Here is a 7,500-nt window from a genome sequence, read left to right as displayed (position 1 = left end):
AGAGAGAGAGAGAGAGAGAGAGAGAGAGAGTGTGTGTTTCAAGCAACCAAAGATAGAGTAATCTCACAATTAACAACCAATAACAGAAAAAAGAATTGCGAGAACGAACAAACAACCAAATAACATAAAAAGAAGAAAGAATGGAACACGTACAAGACAAGGAAGGAAACAATTACCGTTAGTGGCAGGAAAGAATGGAGGACAGTCGCACGTGGAACGAGGACGACTTGGGACTGGTGGTGGTGGTGGTGGTGGTGGTCTGCTGTTATTTATGTGAGGCAATACATCAATACTGCCATAATGATTAATTGTTTATGAAGGCTTGGGGAGTGACAGGGACGGCAAGGCATTTGGGTCCACATGAACGAGCTTCACAAGACATATCCTTAAGTACTGATTATACATAGTGGTGGTGGTGGTGGTGGTAGCAGCAGCAGCAGCAGCAGTAGTAGTAGTAGTAGTAGTAGCAGTAGTAGCAGTAGTAGTAGCAGTAGTAGCAGTAGCAGTAGTAGCAGTAGTAGTAGTAGTAGTAGTAGTAGTGGTGGTAGTAGTAGCAGTGGTGGCAGTAGCAGCAGTGGTGCAGTGGTGGTGGTGGTGGTGCAGCAGTAGCAGTAGTGCAGTGGTGGTGGTGGTGGTGGTAGTGGTGGTGCAGCAGTGGTAGTGGTGGTGGCAGTAGCAGTAGTGGTAGCAGTAGCAGCAGTAGTGTGGTGGTGGTGGTAGCAGTGAGTAGTGGTGTTGCAGCAGGTATGGTGCAATAATAGTTGTGTAGTTAGTAATGGTGGTGTTGTAATGGCAGTAGCAGTAGTAGCAGCAGGTGGTGCAAGTGGTAGTAGTAGTAGTAGTAGTAGTAGTAGTGTGAGGAGGAGGAGGAGGAGGAGGAGGAGGAGCAGAGTGGTGGTGGTGGCAGTAAAATAATAAGCATTAGTATTATTAGTAGTAGCAGTGTAGTTGTTAGTAGTAGTGGTGGTGGTGGTGGTAGTGGTAGTGTAGTGAGTGATGAGTGAGTGGTGGCAGTGGCAGCAGCAGCAGCAGCAGCAGTGGTGCAGCAGTGGTGGTGGTGCAGTGTGTGTAGTAGCAGTGTGGTAGTGGTAGTGGTGGCAGTAGTAGTGGTGTTAGTGGTAGTGTAGTAGTAGATAGATGTAACAGCAGTAGTGGTAGTAGTAGAAGTTGTAGAAATAGTAGTAATAGTAGTAGTAGTAGTAGTGTAGTAGGTAGCAGTAGTTGTAGTAGTAGTAGTAGTAGTAGTAGTAGTAGTAGTAGTAGTAGTAGTAGTAGTAGCAACTGTTGTTACTGTTTATTATGTAACTCAGGTATATAATTGTTCTACTCAAACATGACTTTCTTTGTTCAATATTTGGTTATTTTGTCACTATTTAAACTCTAATTCCTTCCTTCTCGTGATTCACTCTCTTCATTACTAAGTGTGGAAAACTGTAGCTCGCTTTCTCAATCTCCCATATTCTATTCATACTTTATCAATTATAACGATTTCAACATTGTACATCTTATAATTGATACGAATAACGGTGACGAAAACAAAGAAACGATAACAGTAATGAAAACAGGAATAATGATAAGAATAATGTTAATAATAATACGCAATATAGATAAACAGACTAATAATAATAATGGATAAAGCTGAATAAACAGGGCAGCAGGTGATAAGACAGCAATAAACGAGATGCCATGAGTACCCTTGACGCCAAACCCGAGGATTAGATAGGCCAGGTGAGGATAAGGGGCTCAGCTTGACAGGTGACTGATAATGAGAGAGATATAGCGGAAGGCAGGTGAGGGAAGTGATAGCGGCTGTGTGAACCAGGTGATGGTGGTGGTGGTGGTGGTGGTGAAGGTGATAGTGGTGGCGCGGAGTGATAATCGCGGTAAGAAGTAATGATAGTTATAATGTCGACAGGTTAGAGTAACGACGCGGCTACGACATGTGTTTTTCAGGTAACTTGGTTGGCAGGTAACTCATCACCATTTCACTTCCGCTTAAACTATCTTTATAACACCGGCGCTGAGCTCAAGAAAACTCGTTTGCACAGGCTCTCTCTCCCTCGTATAAATCTCACGGAAGAAGAGCAGCTTGTGACGCCTCTGTAGCATGAAAACACCACGCTCTCAGCCACGTGTGGGAAAAAAACTGACTGAGGAAAAATATGTGTTTAAGAACTAAAAGCAGGAAGAAAAACGTACCCATGGACAGGTATAAATATAAAAAAAAGTCGTTGTGTGCCAAGAAATAAAAGTTAAATAGAAAGGAATGGTGATTTTAACTGGAGACTGAATTTCATGTTCTTGAGCAAGGAAAGCACAAGCATTTTACTAAAAAGAAAGATGAGAAAGAAAACACACCAGACTGGCAGTATTTTCTATCACTAACAAAAAAAAAAAAAAAAAACAAGATAAAGAGAAAAGGAAAAGAAAAAAACAAAACAATGAAAAACACACCAAATTCACGCTGGAAAGTAAATCTAATGGCAAAGAGAGAGAGAGAGAGAGAGAGAGAGAGAGAGAGAGAGAGAGAGAGAGAGAGAGAGAGAGAGAATGACTTTAGAGGAATGCCGAAAACAAGTCGTGGTACTGGAGATAGATTGATTATCGGGGTGCACGTGATGCAAGCCTCCTGTGGTGGGAAAAACACTCCGCCTTTGATCGGCTGACACCTCACTTCAGGAGGGTGAAGTAAATGTAAAAGAGAAGGTATGATTTATTATTATAAGTAGTGAAAACTCTCTCTCTCTCTCTCTCTCTCTCTCTCTCTCTGGAATTCCTCATGATTTTGAAGGTCATGTGCTGAACCCGTGATTGTCATCCATACCTCCCAATAAAAGTTTTGGCTTTATATAGTTACATGATCCATATAATGTGTGTGTGTGTGTGTGTGTGTGTGTGTGTGTGTGTGTGTGTGTGTGTGTGTGTGTGTGTGTGTGTGTGTGAACTAGCTAATCTTGTTTGCAATGACTCAGGTACAGAAATAGCTTTCCAGAAATTCCTTAATGACCTTATTTGTGCAACTTTACTTTCTTCGTTCACACACACACACACACACACACACACACACACACACACTACTCGTCGGTAAATAAACTGACGCAAGGGTACGAACGTCCGGCATGATTCCCCTACTCATCATTTTTAAAGGGATTACCTATTTCTTGCCATTCGGTAACACAAATTTAAAGACGGATGGCAGGACAGTAAAATATAGAGTAGAAAAGAGAATGCGAAATAAAATCTTAAACATATAATAGAATAAAACAGTAATGATGCATGACAGGCGAAAAGACTTTTGTACACACACAATAAATAAATACAACTAATCTGTAATAACACTAATAAAAAAATGTAAAGTTTTATGACGCTTAAAAGAAACTATAATTTAGAATACATACCTCACCTCTGTCGACCACTGTCATCTAATACAAGCTGACGGTGTAACAGGAAGAAACAGGTGTTGGATTAGGAGCAAATGCCGAAGTTGCAGAAGGAATAGGTAGGTAGTAAGCACCGTCTATTTCCTCCCACTTTGTCTCCTCTCCTTCCCTCCCTCCACCATCACCTGCACCTCCACCGTCCGAGGTCGCCAAGGGCCCTGGCTTCGCTCGATGAGGATGGTGACGGTGAAGGGAAATGAAAACAGTGATAACATTAAGTCCTACTCGAGGCTTCCGCGTTCCCACACTTCTTCCCTTGCGCAGCACAGCATAGCCAGCCCGAGGGCTCATTTTCTCTTTACTTTCCTCCACTCCCTTCGCGTTCGCTTCGCTCGCACTGGTTTGGTTTCCATGTCTATATTCCGTCTCATTTCTTTTACTTTTCTGGTCAAGACGACTGCAATGCACGGCACGGCAGGTAAAACAGAAAGGAAAATAAAGCAAAGAAAATACTCGTTTGACATACACTAACAAAGTCCACAGCCCGTGTCTCTCGACAGCAAGCCATAACACCGCTTCCCTCGCTGACCGCCACCACTCTAATCGTAACAGTAGTGCCAGTTTAGCAGATTTTCTGTTAGATCCAAATGATATGAACGTCATACTGGTAGAGAGAATTATGGAACTCACGAGACTAACTTGTGAATTTGCAAGTCCAATTTAGGGGAGAATAATTTTAGAGCCTCACTTATAATCTGACAGATTTTATTTGATCTTATTGATTTATTTGTTTTGTTAAATCTAGTAGGTAAAGGATTTTGAAATATGTAGGTAGTCCGCGTTACTAAAACTGCTCCCCTCTTTGATCACTACAACACAAAGCATAACTGCTTCTCTCGCTGGCCATCACCATTCACCTTCTGTCACTTATATTTTTTGCCGATAGTTTACTCAAACCATGACTCGCATTAACTCCGCTTCTCTGCGTGCCTCGCTGACCACCACTACTAACACCGCCCAGCCAGCTCTTTATGCACACGTATTGTTTTTATTCACCAGTCCCCCGTTTTTTATGAGTAACTTTACCGACCAACTGTCAGGAGTAATCAAGTGTTGAAAATGTGGTTAAACGTGTTTGCTTTTAAGAGATTTTCTATGGAAATCATACTTGATGCTACGCAATACATTCCCTGCTGTTATTCGGGAGGCATCTGGCATGCACATAGGTGTGTACGCATGCCATAAGTAAATTGATTTTTTATTCTTATATTTTAAACTATTTCTTTATATTTTGTGATTACTGCAGAATTAGATGAGGCTTACTAAGAATAAGGCGACATTAAAACAAAGAAGCCTACCCACACTTTAGCTCCACATTCACATCCTGACTGAGATAACTAGGCAGTCATCATTTACGCATCAGCCTTCCACGACGCCATATGCACGGACTCACTTACCGAAACACACCGCTATCGCTCGTCCACGCAGTGTTAACCTGATCCTCGATATCAGTTCAGAAATGCGCATCTGAGAGAATAACAAGCACTATATACACCCCACGGAGTCTTACACTCATGACACTCAACGCGCGACTGATGGGTAGGTAACAGGAAAAATATGAGTGACACTGCTTCAATTCAATCCCCGAAACTTTGAGAAGGTTACATAGTTGAGAGAGAGAGAGAGAGAGAGAGAGAGAGAGAATTGCGTGTGGTCTTCTTACCTACACTTACTGGTTCAGCACTTGACCACGAAAATAACGCTTACAGAAGAGGACCTTAGAGGGAGATAGGCGGTGGCGGTGAGGAGGCAGTGACGGAGGGCCGGGCGATAAGCGGCGAGCCTGCTGCCCTTCCTCGAGTACTCCCGAGTGCCTTGCGAACCCCATCACCTCTCTAACTAGCCTGTCGAGGGGATGGATGGATGGATGGATGCCTGTCGAGGGGAAGGAAGGCCTGAGTGTTCTGCTTGGTCTGTATATTAACGATGATTCATGAATATTGAATGAGTGTATAGTGGTATTTATGGTGTCACTGCCATTATTATTGTGTGCATCGTTGCCAGTGTTGTTGCTGCGGCCACCACGACTTCACCGCTACCAGTATACACCATTGCCAAAAAAAAAAAAAAGAACATCATTATGAGCGCCAGGAAAAGATCACTGCTACTATCAGGATAACATCACCATCGGAGCACTATCGTCACTATCAGCATTAAAACAAAAGGAGAAAGGTATGTGCTGCCTCTCATTATATCACCACCATTCATAACTACCACTTACCAACTCTACCACTATTACCACCATCACTCACCACCAATAACACCACTATCACCATTCACTACTCACCCTCACTTTACACCATTGCGCACCGTCACCATCACCACCGCCAATACTATTCAACACCACCACCACCAGTACCACCAACACAAACAAGGGCAGAGGTCAGCCCAACATTCATCCGTTAGTTGGAATGAATTTTTGAATCTTTTGTTTATTTTTGCGGCCGAGTGGCTCCCGCGGCCCACGTTGCCCCTGCCTCCCGAGCCTCGTGTCCGGACGTGACTTGCGCCTCACGTTTCACTTTATTGCATTTTTATCGTGTTTCAATGCCAACAATAGATCCGTCAAACCTTTCCCACCCCAGAGAGACAGAGAGACATGATCCTTTCTTTTTCTTTTTCTTTTCTTTTTACCGCATACCGGCTTTTTTTTACGATTTTTCTTCCTTTCTTCATCAATAAGTAATTAATGAAAGAGCTTCATAGTCACAATTGACAAGAGGTAGCGTTCATCTCTTTCATAGGAGCTCATTCTCAAATATTTCGGCGTCTTATCCTGAATATTCTCAACATTCTTATATGGAAATCGTATGGTATTGAATACTGTTTACCAGACTGTACTGACAGTCGAACAAGAACTCTGCTTTATTAATGAGAAGAAACTGCAGGGAAACCGGATAGATGAGCTCTGTAGTCTGTAATCTTTAAAAACTAGTTTGTATGAAAGCTTAAAGCCTTTCAGAATACTAGTCTTGCATCCGAGCGAAGGTCTGTAGTCTTATGATAAGCCCCTCGATGCAGCAGAGGCGCGCCAAGGCAGTCAACCGGTGGATGTACTGTTAGAACCACCTGGCGTACTTGTGTATTTGTTTGAGCTGCTCATCAACTGATCTCTACTATTTATCTGTCTGTTGATCTAACCCCGGCTCCTTGTGTGTGTGTGTGTGTGTGTGTGTGTGTGTGTGTGTGTGTGTGTGTGTTTCACTGTTTGATCTGCTGCAGTCTCTGACGAGACAGCCAGACGTTACCCTACGGAACGAGCTCAGAGCTCATTATTTCCGATCTTCGGATAGGCTTGAGACCAGGCACACACCACACACCGGGACAACAAGGTCACAACTCCTCGATTTACATCCCGTACCTACTCACTGCTGGGTGAACAGGGGCTACACGAGAAAGGAGACACACCCAAATATCTCCACCCGGCCGGGGAATCGAACCCCGGTCCTCTGGCTTGTGAAGCCAGCGCTCTAACCACTGAGCTACCGTGTGTGTGTGTGTGTGTGTGTGTGTGTGTGTGTGCGTGTAATTCAGGACGGTCGTCTGCTAGTCACCAAGCCAGTCTTCCCCATTACGGAGCCAGCTCAGAACTCATCTTCGGGTAGGACTGAGACCACAACACACACTTCAGACACCGGGAAAGCGAGGCCACAACCCCTCGAGTTACATCTCGTACCTGTTTACTACTAGGTGAACAGGGGCTACACATTAAGAGTTTGCCCATTTGCCTCGCCGCTTCCCGGGACTCGAACCCGGGCCCTCTCGATTGTGAGTCGAGCGTGCTAACTACTACATTACGCGATGTGCGCGCGCGTGTGTGTGTGTGTGTGTGTGTGTTGTATTAGCAAGATTGCCAGGGTGGATAGAGTAGGGGATTGAGGGTAGTATAGTAAGAGGGGAGTGACATAGAGGGTCGCCTCAGTATGATCTCCCCGCTGCCTTCTCCCCTTCATGACTTTCCTTCGTGTTCCCTCCCCCCCTCCGTCCTCATTCCTTATTCATTATGTCTCCCTCATTCGTTCTACTTCCTATTTCTCCGTCCTCTCCTCTTTTCTACTCC

The 7,500-nt window shown here is 44.1% G+C and overlaps 1 long non-coding RNA gene across 1 annotated transcript in view; it reads right to left on the bottom strand.

The window, feature by feature from the left end:
• Positions 1-4,953, bottom strand: part of LOC123517533 — a 138,374-nt gene extending 133,421 nt beyond the window's left edge. The window contains exons 1-2 of the long non-coding RNA XR_006678488.1: positions 4,838-4,953; positions 3,399-3,602 (exon numbers count right to left, since the gene is read on the bottom strand). This is a non-coding gene — a long non-coding RNA (uncharacterized LOC123517533). The remainder of the gene's footprint in view (positions 1-3,398; positions 3,603-4,837) is intronic.
• Positions 4,954-7,500: the final 2,547 nt, after the last annotated feature.

This window comes from Portunus trituberculatus, chromosome 42 (genome assembly GCF_017591435.1).
Source record: "Portunus trituberculatus isolate SZX2019 chromosome 42, ASM1759143v1, whole genome shotgun sequence".
In the NCBI taxonomy this organism is placed as follows: Eukaryota; Metazoa; Arthropoda; class Malacostraca; order Decapoda; family Portunidae; genus Portunus; species Portunus trituberculatus.
Note: the sequence above shows the minus strand (reverse complement) of the source record. Positions and strands in the feature narration are given on the sequence as shown.